Genomic DNA, 20,907 nt, shown 5'->3' with positions numbered 1-20,907 from the left:
TCTTTCTTTCTTTCTTTCTTTCTTTCTTTCTTTCTTTCTTTCTTTCTCTTTCTTGGTCTTCTTTTTTTAACAGCTGAATAATAACTTATTGTGGACAATAGTAGAGTGGTTCCTAGACATTGGGAGGCAGGGGATATGAGAGATGCACAACTTTTAGTTAAAGAATTAATAAATTCTAGAGACCTAATAGACAGTAAAGTAACTATAGTTAATTAATAATAATGTATACGTGAGAATAGGGCTTATCTTCTCTGATCTATTCTAAGAGAATAGATTGGGGGTGTTCTATCACACACACAGTGTGGTAACTCTGAGGTGATAGATCTATGTTAATTAGTTTGATTGTGGTAATCACTTTACAAGGTATGTGTGTATATATATCTCAAAACATCTTGTTGTACATCTTAAATATTTACACTTTTTGTTTGTCAATCATCTCAATAAAGCTGGAAGCAAAAGTGAATAAAATGCTCACTTGACTTGTGTTAAGAGACCTGTTCCATGATATTTTTCTAATGGTTTTTAACTTATTTTGTAGGATAGAAGAATAGCAAACTAAAAGTCAGAAACCTGGAGGGAGAGTCCATTTCTTATTATATCTATAATATGTAAACCATATATCTATAACACATAAACAAAAAATATATGAAACACAGGTAAAATGTATATAGTATAATATCTATCTCTAGCAGTCTTGGTAGTAACAATTACATGGTAATGATTGAATGATAGGATTGATAATGAATACTTAAAGTATTAATGTTGTAGATCATTTTTAAATGCCTTTTTTATAACTCTAATTCCGGAATTGCTCATATAGCTGCTTTCCAAATAGGGCAAACGTTCGACTTCCATACTGAGCCACTACAAAAAAAGGTGGCATACTGAAGGGAACAGGAGCTGAGGCTTTGGGGCCCAAATATCAAAGCCTGAATCCTGGCTTCAGAACAAGGATTGTGGCTTTCTCAAAAATAGGGTCATTTGTCCTACCTTGATCTATCATTCTTAATCAACTATATTTCCATTGCATTTTTGCTGTTATACAAAACCAAACATGTTTCTGTGTTATTGGAGAAGCTATTTTTATATACGTGCAGAGTTTTGGACAACAAACTAATATATTCTGGTCTTGGTATTTCCTAGAATAATGTCCAAATTTCATTTCTGATTAAATAATTTTTAACTTTTGAAACCATTACTTCTGTCTTTAGTATTGCAGTCCAATTGTGAAAATCCAATAAATTCATTTTTCCCATGTGACTCCCCTAGCATGTATTTGTGTGGATTTTCAATGAAATAGACTTTCAAATCATTTAATATATTGGATATATACCTTTGAAAGGATCAGAATAAAACCCTTTATCGGATGCCTATAAAAGAAATCATTCTAAACTAGCCTCATGTCTGTTTTGCAAGGAGTGTATATAAAGTAACAACTATAGAAACAATATCTAAGATATAATTTCTCCATCATGGCTTTTTCAACATTTTTCATAGTATCTTTGTGTAAAACCTCAAGAAATATGCACTGAGTTCAGTGAAAGGTTTTTAGTTTGTTAAGCAAACACGCTGAAGGAGTGTCAAGTAAGTAATTTAGTAGAATAGTTTTTCTTTTTTTTTTTTTTTGTATAATAAAAGATTTACTTTTAAGCCTCTTTCCCAAACTGCATTATATAACACACAAATGGATATGAAATCAGAAAGTTGAGAGTTAGCCTCTGATACCTAACATCATAGGCTTTCACCTTCATTTAGTTTTTTGGGGGATGAAAACAGATAGCTTTCTTATGACATCTATAGATACAAAAATTACTGGATCAGAAGAGTTAATGGATGATAGAACTGGGGTTTAAAAAGCATCAAAATCTAAGATGTGCAATCTACAGAAATGAAAGTTAAGACATGCATTCATGTTCATAAAATTCACTACAAAAGAATAGTTAAGAAACATAAAGTCAAATACTACATTTTCTCACTGATAAGTGAAAGTGAAATAATGTATATACTTGGAAGAACAGACACTGGAGACTTGGAAAAGGGGAGAGTGCAAGAGGGATGAGGAATGAGAAATTAATGAGTACAATGTACATTATTCATGTGGTTGCACTAAAAGTCCAGACTTCACCACTAAGCAATATATCCACGTAACAAAGCTGAACTTGTACTCTTTAAAAATATTTATTTATTTATTCACTTTTTAAAAGTAAGAGGGGACTCGTCTTCTATAGCTATTTGTATAAAGTTATACCTCAGGAAATTTGATAACCATGAAAACATCATTTAAAATATTACAGTAATTTATTAATTCATCAATAGTAGTACACTAGAAACATGCTATTGTAGTCTGCATTGATGAGATGTATTGAGCTCAGTTTTTGAGTTCTTATTTCGAGGAAAGCATTGAAAATACATAAGATTAATCTAAAGAGTTTGGTAGGATGAGAGTAATATCATAAAAAGAAAGGTTGATAAAATTATGAAGTTTAGTGCTGAGAAGAGAAGCCCTGCCATGGTCACAGACATGTCTATACACACTTCAAAGACTGCCTTAGTTGTTTTTATTTGTTTATCTACCACTCATTAGCGAAATCTAGACCAAATGTGAGAGAGTTACATGGAAATATATATGCCTGACTATAAGAGTTCCTTTCTTACACTCAGGACTGGCTAAAAATATAAATAGTACCTCAATTCCCCGTTCATGAAGATGTCCAAGGTAATTCAGGATGTTGAAGGGGATAATCTTTATCGGATGAAATGCGTCACTAAATGCTAAAATAGGGCACAGAACAAGCCAGAAAAAACCTGTACACTGGAACACCTCAAGACCACATGAATCATGTCTGCAATTTGGCAGCTGAATTAAAACTTTAAGCCATAATTAAATTACTATTATAAGATAACAAGGATGGCAATGCTACAGACTGTCAGAAAGTGTAAAATATAGTAGGGCAAGATAAGTGTGCTAACTCTTGCTAAATGTTAGTCTGAAGTACTAGCGGTAGGCATCTGATACATTAGATCTCATATGACCAGTGTAAATCGTCAAAAGCAAAACCAAAAACCTCTCAAATCAACTATGCTATCTACATGAAGGTATACTAGATAAATCATCAGGAAGAGTAATAATTAAAATGCTCTCCAAAAACTCGCATAAAATATATAGCAGGTAAGAAAGGTAAATTATAAAAACCAAAATGAGTCCCCTCCCTGATGTTTCAAGTATACGATGATTTTAACATAACCTCTCTTGATGCCTACCACATTGCATTCTTATTCAGCTTTTCTGTGTTTGGAGTCATACGTTTCTAATGCTGTGTGTTCTCTCTAATAGGATCAAATGGTCTATGAAAAGATTATTATCTTGTATTTGTATTATAGTTACTAATTCTGTTTCTACTATCTTACTAATAATCAGCAAGTACTCATAACTTGTTGTGCTTCCTTGGCATATAACATTCTCTCTGTCTTGAGCTTCCTATCTGTAAACTTACAGGGCTAGGCTGGCTGGACTTTAAGTATAGCATATTTACCGTCTGAAATTATTTGATTCTTTACCACCAAAGTCCAAACAGAACCTACTTTCTCCAGGGAGTTTTGATGACAGATGGCCTCTACTTTTTATCTACTATTTGCGACATCAGAGAGGTGTATACTAGTCTTTCTTCATCCTGTTATGCATAGGAATCATAGCTTTTCATAGGTACTTACCAGAAAGCCTTTAGTCAGGAATTCTTCTGTTTTGCTTTCCAATAATTCAATATATTTGAAATCCACAGGAAAAAAATAAATGGCCCTTTTCAACTCAGCTTTTGCTTTTTGGCTTTTGCTGGAGCTAAATAAATAAAACTCAAAGGCTAACACTGTAGCCTGGGTACTACCCTGGCTTGATGGCAGTTTTGCCGTACCAGAAAATATCCAGAATGAGTTTCCCACATGATTGCATTGCGTTTTCAATTTCCCACCTGTTTCGTAGGACATGTGTAAAACATATTTTGCTTCTGCTATCTCCAGTTTTAACATTTTCCCATTTCCTATGTTTAAGCTCATAGAATTTTTAAGTAGCCAATCCTTTTTCTTAATGAATATTTTAAAATAATTTGAATATTTAAAATATAGCAAAATAGTTGAAAGAAAAGTTTTTTTTAACATAAAAACAAGAACATGTTTCACAGACTTCACACTTGTTCCTTTTTTTTACTTGCTGTAGTCTAAAATGACTTTTGGGCATAGACATAAACCTAGCTACCAGCTGTCCAAATTTCTTTCCCTACATTGCCTAAATTGAGCTGTTGTTTGGTGTCATGAGGCTAACTTCTGCTAATATTTAGTATTCTGCAGCAGTAATTTTCTAAATATTTTCTGAAGAGATTAGAAGTTAATGTAACATTGAAAAAATCTAATATGCCCCAAGAAGTAACTTGCATACGTATTGGTCTAAGTGCAATTAAGAGATAGAAACCTCACCACAATTTCAACAGAAGAAGCTTAATATAAAGAATTATTAAACTATGCTAGGTGTGCAGAAAAAGAGTTAACTTAACAGACTTGAAATGACTATTCCTAGAAAGCCTTGGTTCCAAGGTTGGACTTTGTCTGGTTTCTGGGAATTTGGATTCTAGAAGGGTTTCAACCACTCCCTGATAAAAAGTGGCTCACTGTGCCTAACCTGTTTATGAAAATTATATGTTTAATGTGGAACACCTGTGTTCTTTCAGGAGTCTAGAATTTTGGTATATACTAGGTCAGAGGGTACCTATGTGACCAACCTCCAATAAAAGCCCTGGCCACTGCATCTCTGATGATCTCCACTAATAGATAATCCCTCACATATAGTTGTCAGTATTTGATGCTGAAAAAATTGAGTTCTTTGTGACTTGACTTGGAGAAGACTCTTATTACCTGGAACCTCATTCAATACAACTTTTACTTTTGCAGATTTTTCTTTGTACCCTTTCCCTGTAATAAATTATAGCCATTAATAAGAATACATGCTGAAACTTGTTATTCCTAGCCAATCATGGAAAATGGGGATGGAACTAAGGACCACTGACATACAAGGTTACTATAAAAATATAAAGAGAACTCTGAAGGATGCTTTAAGGTAGAGAGAAAGTCATTCAGAAACGGCAAATTGAGAAGGGAAGTCCCATTCCAAGGCCTTGTTGAAGAAGATGTATTTGTAACCAAATGAGTGGCAAAAAATGTTGCTTTGTTGCCCAGGCTAGATCTGGTCCATAGTCACTGCGCAAGCAGGAAACAGCCTTCCACAACAAAGGCAAGACACATTTGTGTTCAGACAAACAGAGAAGTCAGTGAGCCACCACCTGTAGGAGGTTTGGAGCTCTTAGTTTGCATTGGGAAGGCCAAGTGAAGCAACTCTGTGAGTCATAGTCAAGCTGAGGCTGGTGTGTAGGCACACAGATGCGGTCCAGGCACTACAGGCACATGTCTTAGATCACGTAATGTCTGTATAAGGAGGGCCATGAGAAGGTGTTGTCAGGGTCAGGGCCAAGGAAGCAAGGTCACTGAAGGATTTGTAGTTTGGGGGAATTCCCTTCCACCCTCTTCACTGACACACACATTGATGATATTCTATGTAGCAGGAGCAAAGCGAGCAAAAGTAGCCCTTTGGATCCAGGAAGATAAGCTCTCTCTCCTTCTTGCAGTGCCCTGCCAGTATCTTCCAGTGACAAAATATCATATCTATTGTAAAGGAGAAATGCTTTGAGAGTGCAGTTCATTATCTCAAATCAAATATTTAAGGGTACATTTGGATGTGAGAAACAATGAATTGATGATAACTGGCTGGCACATTTAAGGAAAGCATCTAAGAGACTACTAAATAATCTCCTTCTCTTTTGAGTATTTTCAATTGCCAGAATAGAAATCAAATAAAATGATACTATAGTTATTCCATTCCTCTCAAATAAGTAAAATTAAAATGTTTGTATATTTTCTCTTAGCTCTGGGCATATAAAAGACCTTAGTATATACCCTTCTGAAAGTTCTCACCATTTTCCCAACCATAACAGGTCTTTGACTTGTTCTTACATTTTTTAAATGGTAAATAAAACTGCAGAGTAATGAATATACAGGTAATTTGAATTCTAGGATTGTCAGAATGCTAGTCTTTCCTTGTTTTTCTGTCTATAGTAAACTAGCACTGAGTGAATATATAATAACAGAACTAATTTGGGATAAATTGAAAAAAGTGCCACTTAATTTTTTAATATGTATTTTACTTGTTTACTATTCATATTTTACTCAAGTTGAGCAACACAATTAGATTTCAGTATTTTTTTTCTCTTCATTTTGTTCTCCCAGGCTACACTAAATATTTAAATTAGAAAAGTGTTATTGATTTTCTCTTATTTTATCATGAATATGTTCCTGGTCTTACTAGGTTGGTGAATTTATTTCTTAATGGAATTTACATTTTCAACTTAAATTACTTTGTAGTACAACCTAATGTCCCATGCAATGATGTTATACCTGTATTTGTGTCAAATCTAATTATGAAGACTTGATTTGTGTAATGTGAAAGAAATTATTTCCACTTTCTCTACCATGCAAACAGATCAATTTTCTCATTAGCCATTTCCATCAGTTCTGATTGCTTTAAGCTCACGGTTTTCATATTACTTTGTTTCCTAGTCAGATTTGGTCCTTACTTCATGTGTGAATAGATTGACTACACTTTAGGATATTTTATTTATGTTGACAAATGAGCTATATAAGTCAGTAATCTTGATTTTTTTCATTATTTTCTTTATCTTTTATATTGTGTCATGATATTCTTTCCGCAGTTTCCAGTAGATATATGCTTATTTCCTTTTCCTTTTTCTTTATGTTATCAGAATTTAGAAAAGAACAAATAAGGAGATAAACCGCAAAGTAGGAGACAATAGAAGATGAGGAAGTGGGAGGTATAATTCATCTTAGGAGCAAAGCTTTGGATAAAAGACTCTAGGGATACTTATTTAGGCTCTATGCTCTGACAAAAGAAGTTATGTGGTGGTGCATAATTTTCCCACAGATCTTTTGTTCTTTGATGTGTTTGATGCACAAATAAAAATGTGAGTTGAAAGTTTGCAGAGTGGAGTTTGAATGTTTACAAAGGGGGCTGTAAAATGAATATGCTGATGTGTGTGAAGTCAAACATGCAGTAGATAATGGGAACTATTAGGAAGATAGGCTCAGAAAAGGAGTTTTTAGAATGCCAGATGCCTTTGTGAATGCCAGGTTTTGTTTATTGTCTGTATATAACAACCATTCACCAAGTGCATATTCAAAGCATTTTCTAATAAAATGTTCTCTGATGGGAAGGTTGATTCTGTTTGATCAGTAAAAAAATTGAAGTAATATTTACATGATGATACAAAATAGAAGTGGAAACTGGTGGCCTCTTGCTTTATAGTTTGAATCTTCAAGACAGTGGTACTCAAGATAGTAACAAACTATATCTTACCTTCTTTGTAGTTTCATGAGAATGACTGTGTAATTTTCATCTAACATTTTTTTTTTAGTCTCTCTCTTTGTGTATATATAGAATTTGTATAACCCAGACTTCAAAAATTCGAAAGATAAGAACAAAATATGTCCTGTTTAAAGTTCTCCAGTAACTTTCAGAATTGCCGTTCTACACTCTTCTTCAAGAAAACACTTCAGTTTCCCAGTGATGAATCAGGATCATGGTAAGATCATTTTGCTGACACTGATACATATCTGAGGACAGCACAGAGTAGTGTGTGGTAATGTTTCACAAATGTTTGTTCCATGAAAAAACAAATGAGTAAAAAAAAAAAAAAAAGAGTAATTTTACTATTTCCACCTAACTCAGGTGGTATGGTTGATAAATGACAATGTTCCACTTTTTCAGAGCCTGATTTTCAGAAACAAATCTAAATTTAAATAAAAACAACTCTAAATTTTTACTGTGACTTAGTTACTGCTGCCAGATAGACTTCAGAACCTGATTCCTGCCTATTACGACTGAACTGTGACTTGGGCAAGACTTTTGTACTCCACTGGGGAAAGTCAAAAACCAATCTTGGGCTTCAGGCAGATGCAAGTGAGGGAGAAACAGACTATCGACTTTATTGGAACTGGATTGTCTTTTGGACCAAAGAAGGTCTCATCTTTATCTGGAGTAGATAACCAAGTATGGAGCCTTGGATCCCAAAGTTCGTCCAGGACACTGAGATATATTTTAGTCTCATCAGAGGTATAGGGTTGTATTTAGAGTGATCACGTCATTTGTTATTTAAACCGAGACTACTGAGAATGAAGTGGCACTGTTGATACTGATGTTGGAAAATAGGTGAAAACCAGGACCCTTGCATAGGGATGCATAGGGATGGATCTCTTGAATAGGGACCATAAATAGGGATCTCTGGTAACACCATTCATGGTAAAACTTTTCCTCTGGTTCAAGTTTCCCACAGGCTCTATTGTGAAAGTAATAACTTTCACAATATCCTTCTTCTTCTTTTTTTTTTTTTTTTTTTTTTGAGATGGAATCTCGCTCTGTTGCCCAGGCTGGAGTACAGTGGTGTGATCTCGGCTCACTGCAACCTCTGCCTCCCAGGTCCAAGCAATTGTCCTGCCTCAGCCTCCCATGTAGCTGGGACTACAGGTGCCGGCCACCACACATGGCTAAGTTTTGTATTTTTAGTAGAGACAGGGTTTCACCATGTTGGTCAGCCTGGTCTCGAATTCCCGACCTTAGATGATATACCTGCCTCAGCCTCCCAAAGTGCCCAAAGTGTGAGCCACTGCGCCCGGCTAACAACTTCATTCTTTTTAGGACTATCTATTTCATGTCAACAGGGCCAAGAAGTTGTTGACTTCTGATGACATGGTTCTGTTTCTGTTTCAAACAACTTTTGCATAATGATCAATAGATTCTTTTGTTTTATTCTCTTTGTACAGGCTTTAATAGGCTTTGTCTGTTTGCTTCACAAAATTTTCCCAAATCCTTAGGACTAAGCACTCTAAATAGCTACTGTTAGTGAAATATGTCATGTATACTATACATTGGCATTATAATTATACTTTCCCTCCTATTCAAAGTACTATTTTCTTTCATTTGTATGGGAGAGGGAGGTTGTCTTACACTGTTTTTTGCATTTTTCACTCTTCCAAATATTATATTTCTCCCCCACCATGAAGGATGTTTTTCTTCATTCCACTCACGTATATGAAGGACTGATACATGCCAACTCCACCTTGGTGAGACTGTGCTATACAAACAGGGCTTCAGGGAAAGATAGTAGTGATATCAGAGTATGGCTCAGTCTCTTTTCTAGGCTCATAAATTTCTTCTCATTATGGTACAACAACGCAAAACTTCAGGGTGGTGTTGCTTTTACTGAAAATTTAGAATAAACAAAAATGAATTAGAGTGTATTTTTAAGCCATATATCTTATTTATTATCCCTTATCTACACTTGGAAAAAGTCAATTGCCACCTATTGGAGCTCAGAAAAATTTAGATAGGAATCTTTCTTGTGTTCATTTTTAGTGAGGTTTGTATGTGTTGGGACAATGTGAGGTGGAGAAAGGCAGGAGACATTGAACATAAAGCAAAGATGAAAGAAAGGTAGTAGAAAAGATATATCCTTTGGTTAAGAGTTAATACATACAGTATTAATGTTAAAGGATGCAATGCAACCTTAGGCTAAAACACCTATACATAACAAATTTCTGTGTTTCTCCTCCTCTTTGGAAGGCATATCAAATACCAACAGATCAAAATGCTAAAATAAACAGGGTGATCTTTTTTGTACAAAATTGCCTTGGAATTATGTATTCATAAGTGTTGTCCAGAATAACTGAACAGTAGGGTCTATGTATATCTATATATATCTATGTCTATGTCTATCTATATCTATATCTATCTGTCGAGCTATAGCTATATCTAAATCTATATCTATAATGAGCGTTAGTTCACACTCTTATGGACACTGAGATGCTCCACAATATTCTTTCTGCAAGCCAGAGGCTGAGGAAAGTAGTTCTTGTCCATGACCTTAGGTCCAAGAACCAGGAGTGTTAACGTTGAAGAAGAATGTTCAAGCTCAATTAGAGAGAACAAGTTCGCCCTTCCTCTGCCTTTTGTTCAATTGGGACCCTCAGCAGACTTGGTGATGCCCATCCTCACTGGTGAGAAACACCTTTTTCACTCATTCTACTGATACACCCAAAAATAATAATTTTCTAGCTATCTGAGCCTCCCTTAGCTCAGTCAAATTGACACATAAAATTAACCAGTATAGGTTACCACCGAGGTATATAATTATTCGAACTCCAGAGAAATCACAAAATTAAACTGAATCCCTGTTGTCCATGGCATGTATAAAACATTTACCACTTTAGCTAATTTCATGTTCCTACCCAGGAAGTGAATACTCTGAGACTAGAAGGCACCTATGTATTAGAAGATGTAAAGATTCCAGGTGACCACAATGTGGATATTCTAAATGTAAGAAACATAATTGCTAATTTGGTTATTTGAGTTTGAATATTTGGTTACAATGGTCAGTCTGGATGGAGTATATTTAGAAGGTGATCCATGTGACCTTTGCTTTCTAGTTCATAGTTTCTGAAATTTGTGTAAAGCATGTTATATGACCTCGCTAGTAATGGTGTATGTGGCTCTTACTTCATAGATCCCAGAGAAGCAAACACCTGTGGCCAAATGAGTGTGGTGTAAGCAGTAAATTTGTGTGACAAGACTTCCCTGGTCTGGATGGAGGCAACTATGGACACCTAATTCCATTGGTAATGACAGGATGGACACCTATTGACAAATAAGGAATGGCATGTTGAGCATTAGGAAACATGAGACTTGTAATTTTTATTGGAGTGTGAAATTTAACAACTATTGTTCAGGGCTTCCTAGTAGTTGAGTCATTTTTTTTTTTTTTTTTTTTTTTTAAATCAAGACTCAAATTTAAATGAGGTCTATAGTTAAAATACCCTTCATTTTAACTGAAGGAAAATATCTATTTACTAACAGAAACAAAAAACTATGACACTCTGTTCTGTAAATCTTTTTGTGAACTCCTACTTAAAGGGCATGTTTTTTTGCCTTTCCTTAAGTTTTCAGGTGAAGGAGTCATCATTTCAGTAATATTGCTGACCCCAGTTTACTTCCTCTTCCCTTCACCTTAAGAGAGGAAGTTTGATTGGTTTGAATGGTCACTTTGAAAGAAGGAACTAAGCCTGCTTAGTTCACACCCTTCTTTTTGTTTGTTTGTTTTTCTCTTTGAAATATGCCTGTGTGGAAACACACATTTTCTATGTGTTAGTGTGGTAAGTTTTATAGATGCAATATTCTTAGGAAAAGCCAATGGATTTCGATCTGTATTCATACCTGGATGGGACTACTCCTTTAACACTACAGTTTTGGTAACTCCACTTGCTTAACAGGTAAAGTCATGATATATAATCTAGTCTTTATCAATATAAAGGTGATGGGTTGATCTCCGCAGGGGTTACTACTGTGTCAATTTTAAAAAGTTTCACATAGGTGAGGAATTAAGGGTGACAGTGACATATATCTGATCCTATAACATGCCAACACTCCTTCTGTTTGTTCTTCCATAGTCCTTAAAGCTCTTTAATAGTGCAATATTGTTTCTATGCTCTAATATCTTAATAAAATTTCATGTGAACTAATGTGATATTTCTTACCATAGAAGAGTAAATTGAAACCTCATGCATTATTTTTTTTACTATGCATATTGGTCAGAGTCTAATATTTTGTCACAAAAACATATTGTGTATATTTTGTATGTCTATATATAAACGGAAAATGTTAAGGCTAGTCTGATCAGTCTTGTTCTATTTTCCATAAGTTTAAAATAAACAACTAAATACATTCACATAATGAAATTTTGTGACAACTTTACTAAAACATTCATGTTGACATTTTGAAACTTCCTTTATCTAAACCAAGACACATGAAGAGAAAAAAAATCAAAGCCAAGGAAGAGCTTATGAAAGGCAGAGTAAATCCTTTAGGATGATTAGTTCAGTGAAATGTTAAAAGAATATTTTGTCTGCAAGTCAGGTCTCTTGCTAGTCTCAACCTAGTAATTTGGATTCACTTCATTATAGCCACTGAAGTACCTTAGCAAAGTCTGGGAAGAGGAGTGAAGAGCCAGAAAGAAAAAGAGCAATAACACTTAAATGATGGAGTTGCTCTCATAATCCAGCACCAGATAAATCAAACAAGGACCTTGCAAATGACAATGCAGGGCTGAGCTTCACTTTTTGCGAATAAAAATGCATCACACACAGGACCCCTCCAGGAGCTCCCTTGATGAGCCTCAAAATGAGTATTCTAAAGATGCAACTCATTTCTCTCTTTGTTTCAAGAGCTGATTCTTCCATTTTAAATCAAGGATACCTTACAAACCAATGATATCTGACTGTACAACTACTTTCAGGGTAACACAAGTTGCAATATTTTGCTAAAAACACATGGATTTTTCATACTGGCAACTTTGTTAATGTGAATTCATATATTTTTAAAAAAACAACTCTTTAACTGTTTTATACAATTTTTCATGGGCAATATCAGGAGTGGCATTTTTGAATGACCTGATTATTTACTAGCCTGGCTGTTTTCAGAAAACCTGATACTCAAAAAAATACTACATTGATAATAAATAGATTTGAATTCATTGTAAGAAGAAAGAGGGAGGTCTGTACACGGGCTCTGTATTTAAACTAACATGAATATGGGACTAAAATCTGGCTCCAAGTCTCACCAATTGTGTGACTGTGACAAATATGTTAAGCTCTCTGCTTTCTAATCTGTAAAATGGGATTAATATTACTACTAACCACATATTTTAGTGTGAAAATAAATAAAAACAAAGATGAGAATCACCAATTATTGAAAGACCTCTAATTGTCCATCAAACACTAAGCCAGGTGCATCTTGTGTTTAAATTCTATCTTCACAGAAGCTATTTGAGATTGTACTTAAATTCTCTACCTTGACTACATCTTCATAAGTGATAACTGTCTCTCCCATAATAAAATATTTTTAAATTTTGTCTTCTAGCTTAAAATGCTCCTCTGAGCTCCAGAATTATATATCTGTTACGAATAGGCACATAATTAAGTACATAAGCTCAATCGAGGTCATCTTGTTTAATCCTGCTCCATTCTTGTCTTTATACTGTTTACCTTGGTAAATGGCACAACCATCCAAACAGCACTTGAGCTCTAAGTCTAGAATTTATTCAATCACAAAAACTTGCTGACTTACCTCAAATCCATCCATCTGCCTCCAGCAAATGACATAATCATCTGACACCTCAAATATTGCTATAGTTTCATAATTGGACTTTCTGTGAACATTTTTCATTCCCTCTCTGCAGTTACTCAATCCAGCATCTACCTATATTGCAGCCAAAATATCTCTTAGAAACTCATATATAATTATGTTGCCCTACTGCAAAATGCCTTAAATTTTTCTTTAGATAAAGATGAAAGTACTTAACCTGACATACAGGGTCTTGTTGAATCAGGATCTTGCTGACTTTTGGAACCCTTTTGTGCTTTGATACTTGCTTTCCCTGCTTCAGACATACTGGCCAGCATACATTTTCTCAAATCGTCTTCTTCTACGTTGTTTCAGGACCTTCATTCATACTTTGTTTCTGCCTGGATCCTCTCCCCTCCCTGTCTTAGCTTAGCTAATTGAGAGCCAACTCTCCAGACAGGAAGTAGTTCATTCCATATCTTATGCATCCACAGGACTTGTACTACTTTGCAGCTAATTGCTTACAGCATCGGCTGGAGAGTTATCTCCACGATGGCAGGGAGCATGTCTTTTCTCACTGCAAGTCAAGCACAATGCATTGCTCATTGCTTATGTATCAGAAACTTTTTGTTGAAGCAACTGCAACTTTAAATAAACAAGCAGCTGTAATCTATTCCTTTCATTCCTCGGTGCTAAGAATTTGTTTGAGCTAAGAGTCAGCAATGGGGATAGGGGTGTAGAACAAGAGACAAGGTGAGAGACAGAGACATGGAAAATAGAGATGTGTATAGGGAAAAAAAAAAATAATGAGAGTTGTAATCATGAAAGCTCAAGCATGGACGGTGCTGTTTTAACATCAAGGTGAGGAGGGTTCAGGGAGAAGCTCATCCCTTCCTTCTAACTTATCGCTACCACTCTACAGTGCAGTGCTGCTTCAACAGAGTGAAGAAGTTGCTGCTACTATTTCTAGCTTCCATTCACTTGACACTTCATATGTTTATACATATTACATCATTTAAACTTAACATGCCTGTAAGGTAAGCTGCTGTGTTATCCCCATTATTTAGATGATGTGATAAAGACAAAGAAGTCTTAAGTAACCTGCCCAAAGCAATGCCTAGAAAAATAGATTCAAACACAGAAAATGTGACTGTAGTGTTTGCTCATTTAACAACGACATATCCTGCCACCAGGAAGCTTGTCACTAGCACATCGGCCAGTGAGCACTAGCCAAACAGTGTATTGATGAGGGAAAAAGGTACAGATAATCCAGGCAATGAGGATTCATTAAACTAACAGAGAGGATTCTTAAGGGGACTGCCACTTAGCTGAGTAGCAGATGACAGATTTTAAAAATGTGTTCTGAATCAGCCTTTCTGGTTCCAGGGCACATATTGGCAAGAAAGATTATGTGTGTGCAAGTATGTGTGGTAAAAATTAGATTCACTAAAAATCTGAAAACTTTGGAACTTAAGTAACCTTTATTTGAGTTATTCCTTAACTTCATATGGCTGATATGAGTCCTCAACCCCGCGTCACTGAAACTGTACCAGTTTGCTAGTGCTGCCATAACAAAATACCACAGACTGGGGTAGCTTAAACAACAGAAATTCATTTTCTCATGGTTCTGGAAGATCAAAGTCCAAGAGCAATGCGCTAGCATGTGTGGTTTCTTCTGCGGCCTCTCTCCTTGAATTGTAGATGGCTGCCCTCTTGTGTTCTCACACGTTCTTTCCTCTGCGCATGTGCAGGTCTGTGTACACATCTCTTCTTGTAAAGGCACCAGTCATAAAGGATTAGGGTCCACCAATATGAACTCATATTACCTTAAACATATGTTTAAAGATATCTTGTTTCCAGTCACATTCTGAGGTACTGGGGATTAGGACTTCAACATATGAATCTAAGGGGGACACAATTTATTCCATAATACCATATATTCCATGAACATATAGAGTTATACAAAAGATTAGAGGAGTGATTAACTGGGACTATTCAGGCTGAAACTGCAAGTCTTTATAGATAAAGGCAAAAACTGGTAGTATTTTTGTTTTGTTTTGTTTTGTTTTTTATCAGTGGCAAAAGTGGAGGTAGGAGCATCCATAGCCCAGGCTGTTCGCTGGTGGTTCTGCTGATCTAAACAACTGAGACAAGTAAATATGAGGATTATAAATCAATTGGGAGTGTATTAGAATTAATAAAGAATTGGAATTATAGAGTCCAAACCTGAAATTTGTAACTGATTCATTACTTTTTTTTTGGTCATGAGAATCACCAGGACTGATTCTCTAACACATGTAAAGAAACTTGAATATGATAGACTTTTATTGCCAACTTAACAGCCATTTTCAAACTCTTTCTTTGTCACACAAGTCTTATTTACCAAAGAACACTCATTCTGTTCAGAATTTGGTACTTGTGTACTTCAATAAAAATGAATCCTTTCATAATCCAGGAATGAAAATATGCTTAGTTTATACCAGCCATGAAAATTGTTTTTTCTCCAGGCTAATTAGTGGTTTAGTAAAGGCAATCATTTCTCACCAATGAGACCCAATGGAATTGGTGAACCTTTTGATAATGGATTATTCCTTCTGAAAACAAGAAAAAAAACCACAAACTGTTCTTTTGTGAACCTGAATCTAGTCGGGTTGAGAACTTGACAACCGCAACAGCTGCTGCATTTTTCAAATATGAGGAAGGGAGTGAATGAACAAACGAATTGGGTAGAAAGGCATCTTACCCAAATTCATGTCTACTTAGAACCTTTTATATGTGGCTTGATTTGAAAAGAAGACCTTTTGCAGATGTCGTCGCACTGATATAAGACCGTATTTGAGGAAGGCAGGACCTCATCCAATGACTGATTCTTTTTTTTTTTTTTTTTTTTTGATGGAGTCTTGCTCTATCCTCCAGGCTGGAGTGCAGTGGTGCGATCTTGGCTCAGCGCAACCTCCACCTCCTGGGTTCAAGCGACTCTCCTGCCTCAGCCTCCTGAGTAGCTGGGATTACGGGTGCATGCCACCACACCTAGCTAATGTTTTGTATTTTTAGAAGAGACGGGGTTTCACCATGTTAGCCAAGATGGTCTCCATCTCTGGACCTTGTGATCCACCCACCTCAGCCTCCCAAAGTGCTGGGATTACAGGTGTGAGCCACCACGCCCAGCCGACTGATTCTTTAAAAGAAGAGGAAAGTGCAGACACACACACACACAGAGACACAGGGAGAAAGCATGTGACAGTCAGGCAGAGATTAGTGTGATGCAGCTGCAAGCCGAGGAACATCAAGGATTACCAGCAACCACCAGAAGCTAAGGAGAGGCAAGGAAGGATTCTTCCCTAGAGGGAGCATAGCCCGGTCAGTGACTTGATTTCAGTCTTTTAGCCCCCAAAATAGTCAGAGAATAATTTTTACTTTTTAAAAGACACCAAGTTTGTAGTACTTTATAGTGGAAACTCGAGAAAACTAATACACCAAGGCAGTCCTCTGATAATGGTAGGGTGAGTAATGGACAGAATTTGTGTGCTTGATGATGCTAGTGAGTAAGGGATAAAACAACACTACCTGTCCTCTTTTTATTACTAGAAAACTTTTTTTTTCCTATTGTTTTAGACAATTCTAGTAAATTTATTTGTGATTTGTTGCTGAGACATCCCAAAGTAATATGCAATCTTTGGGGTATTGCAAATATTTGGGGGAAAAGAATGCTTGGAATAGCCTAGAGCTCCCTATGCTAGTCAAACACGTGGAGGCCTCAGTGTAATGATTTGGAGTATTAACTTAAATGTGACATCATGTGTTCTCACAGTCTGCTGAAGCTTTGCACTTATCATTTACATTCTGTTACTTATTGTCACTCCACTCTTATCCGAGACTGGTGTGGCCTGGGGAAATGCTACGGACATTTGTTTGATGGCCAAGCACTATGCAAGTCAATTTCATTTGCTTTGTATCAAGATCCTAGCCTGGAGTTTTGATTAAAGAAAAAGAGATGCAAAAATACCCAAATCACATGCATGGAAACAAAATGTCTGCTTCTTCAGATAATTCTATTTTTGTGTCTATAATTCTGCTCACCAACTGCATGTGTAACCTTTCTTTAAATTTGCAAAATAATTCAGAAGTTTTCATGCTGCCAATTGCTAATCAAACCTTCTTCATCAACATCCACGCCCTCTTCCCATTTGTCATCTTATTCATACATTACAAACAGTGGCTCAGGCAGCTCCCTCTTCTCTTTGCCTCAGAAAAACAACAGGCTGTGTAACCAAGGGGAAGCTTATTAGCAGCTAAAAGCTCATTTTTAATGCTACCTAATCAGATTGCAGACTCATTTAAATTATGAACCTTAAAAAAACTATCATTTAATGACTCAAATATTAGTGTGGGTTGTCAAACAGCCTTTAATATTGCTTGCTTCCTCTCAAAGAGTTCAAGTTCTAACCTTTGCCAGAATAAATTGGTAAACCTGTTTCTTTCTCAGTTCATACGGTGAAAACCTTTAAGGTCTGTCTGATTTATATAAGTGTACTTGGCTGCTATTTTATATTTATTCAAACTATGTTATAAAGTAAAAGTAAGGCTTAGCTCCAAGAATAAGATATATTTTAATATAAAGACTGGACATATTCATGAATAAGGCACGTGTAGGCTTCTCAATTATGACTGGCTTACTAAATTCTGTTCATTTACTCTGCATCATGTTACTTGGTTTTATTATTGATTTATCCTGAAAATTAATGAATGAAACTGCAGGTGCTTGAAATTTTCATATATTTTAAATACATTTTTAAGCTGCAACATTATAAAGGTATTTTTATAGCATTTAGGATTTTTCTGACTAGGTACGTGTTTTCATTTGCCAAGAAAATGTGACACCTGTGGCAACAGTTGGTTATCTCTTTGCTCCCCATTGCTGTCATCAGGAAATTGATTTGAAACTGTCTGTATCACCAACTAAAGGAAACTTATCCATTCCAACATGACTCTGGCATACATGTATGTCATCTAAATTGACATACAGCTTAATATCGCTGTGTGGAAGCAAACTCATGACTTTGCTGACTGTGAAGAAAATTGTTTCAGGAGTCACTTATCAATATCAGTCGAGCATCCAACATTTATAGAACCAGCATTTGACACCTTTTAAGTAAGTTACTTCCTCTAGATGTTTCAAATATTTCAAGGTTTTTTGAGAATGTTTTAATTGATATAGTCTTAACATATGGGCTATAGAATTAACGTTGGAGGAAACTTGCAACAGCTTGCCATCTGAGAACAAAGAGTCTTTGAACAAACTGGAAATTGACTATCTGGTCTCTGTCTAAGAACTCCAGGACACAAAATCTTAGGTATTACCGTTTTTCAGTCAAGGCCTCTCCATTGAGACTGCATTTTTCTTTCTGCAATGTATAAAAAATATTACATTATCGCACTTTCAACACGATATTCTTTCAAATGTTTGAAGATAGTTAATGTCTTCATACAAGTACAGGTTAAAGAAGTTCAGTACTTTTAACCACTCTTTCGTCTTCTTCTTCACACTCTTTAACTGTGATGTTTGATAGTAAATACAACATTCCATCTGGATATGACCAAGATGGAAAATAGGAGTATTGTACTCTTGTAGCCTACATATAGGGACATTGGGTGATGACTTTGAAGAAAAAAATATACCTAATTTTAAAAGAAAAGAAACACTTTCTCTGTCTTTTCTCTTCCTCCATCTCTCCCTCTCTGATATCTTTCCTGAATGTAAATTATTCTGTCTACAATCAGTTATGTTGGGCTGATCAAGGTAAGTTTACTCATTGAAATTGAATGGCAGAGCAGTATGAGTTGTTGGATCAAGCAAGGGGAAGATAGTTTCTATGTTAGTGTCACAGGGAAGCAGTGGCAGTCCACATTGGAGAAGGTGTTGAAGCTAAAGTGAGATGAGAAAACTTTCTGTGCAGTGGACAGAAGAGAATTACCATTATAAATGTCTATCCATTTACTTAGAGCTCCTATTTCTTGTCTCAGCAATGTTTTGTATCTTTCTCTGTAAAAATTGTTTATTTCTTAGTTACATGTATTCCTAAGTAATTTATTTTTATACTATTGTTAATGAAATTACTTTCATAATTTCAATTTGGATTGTACATATTTTGAATATTGAAGTACAGCTTAATTTTCTATATTCATCTTGTATTCTGCAACCTTACTAAACTCATTTTTTGACTCTAACACTGTGTGTGTATGTTCATGTGTGTATTCCTTGGAATTTTCTAGATAGAGACTCACGTTATCTATAAATACAGGTTTACTCTTTCTTTTTTAATCTTTATAGGATGTTAAGTTATTTTTAATAGCCTTAGTCCACTGGCTAGAACCTCTAACATGTTGTTGAATATAAGTGGTTAGGGCAGGTATTCTTACCTAATTCCAGTTTAAGAAAAAAGGATTCAAACCTTTCCCCATTAAGGATAATGTTAGCTGTGGAATTTTAACAGATGCGTTTTATCAGGTTTAGGATATTCTTTTCTATTTCTAGTTTGTTAGGAATATTTATTATGAATGGGTATTGGAGTTCACCCATGTCTTTTTAGTCTATTGAGAAACCATGTGTTTTTTCTCTTTTATTAATATGATGTGATAAGGACCTGTGAAATCTTAAGTAGAAATAGGAAACTAAAACATAAATAGTACCCATAAATGGGGTGCTGCTGTCACAAATGCCTAACAATGCTGAAGTGGCTTAGGAATTTGACAATGGGCGAGGACTAAAAGAATTATGAGAAACATGGCAGAAAAATTCTAGATTGCCTGGAACAAACAGCATTAAAGAAACAGCTAGTGAGAATACAGAATGAAGTGAGGAAGAAAAAAAAAGACTACTGTCATAGAGAACAACTAGTGATAAATAGACTTGGTAGACATATAAATGTTAAAGGTCTTTTGGTTAGACCTCAAAGCAAAATGAAGAACATGTTATTGGAGACTAGAAGAAAGAGAATTCTTATTGTATAGTGGCAGAAAACCTAACTGAATTGCATCTTACAAATTATGTGAAAGGTAGAATTTATTAAGTAATGAACTTGGATGTTTATGTGAGGAGATTTCAAAGCAAAGTGTTGACGGTGCGTCCTGATTTCTTCGTGCTGCTTACCACAAGCCACAGAAGATTGTTCATAGCCCTTGAAACTTAATGGAGATTACCTAGATGGATTTAGAATTTTCTTGTGATGGCTGATTTCCTTTGTCCTTTCATTTTCTCCCTTTTCCAATAGGAATTTCTATTATTATTATCATTTCCCCATATCTGCACTACCATTGCATTTTGGGAGCAGATAATTTGTTTTATAGTTTTATAGAGGCATAGATGAAAATAAATTTTTCCTTAGGATGAATTATGTCCTGAGCCTCCTCCATAGCTAATTTAGATGATGAAATTCAGGGCTTTTAAGTTGGTGAGCCTTAGGTGAGATTTTGGGCTTAAATTGATGGTATAATGGAAACTATGGGATGTCCTGAATATATTTTATGTGTGGAATGATTCCCTTCTGGACAAGAGGAGGGATTTTGGTAGGTTGAATAGTAACCCTCAAAGATGTCCATGTCCTAATCCCTGGCTCCTATGA

The sequence above is a fragment of the Piliocolobus tephrosceles genome, chromosome 5, assembly GCF_002776525.5.
Source record: "Piliocolobus tephrosceles isolate RC106 chromosome 5, ASM277652v3, whole genome shotgun sequence".
Taxonomy (NCBI): Eukaryota; Metazoa; Chordata; class Mammalia; order Primates; family Cercopithecidae; genus Piliocolobus; species Piliocolobus tephrosceles.
This window is presented reverse-complemented; position numbering follows the sequence as displayed.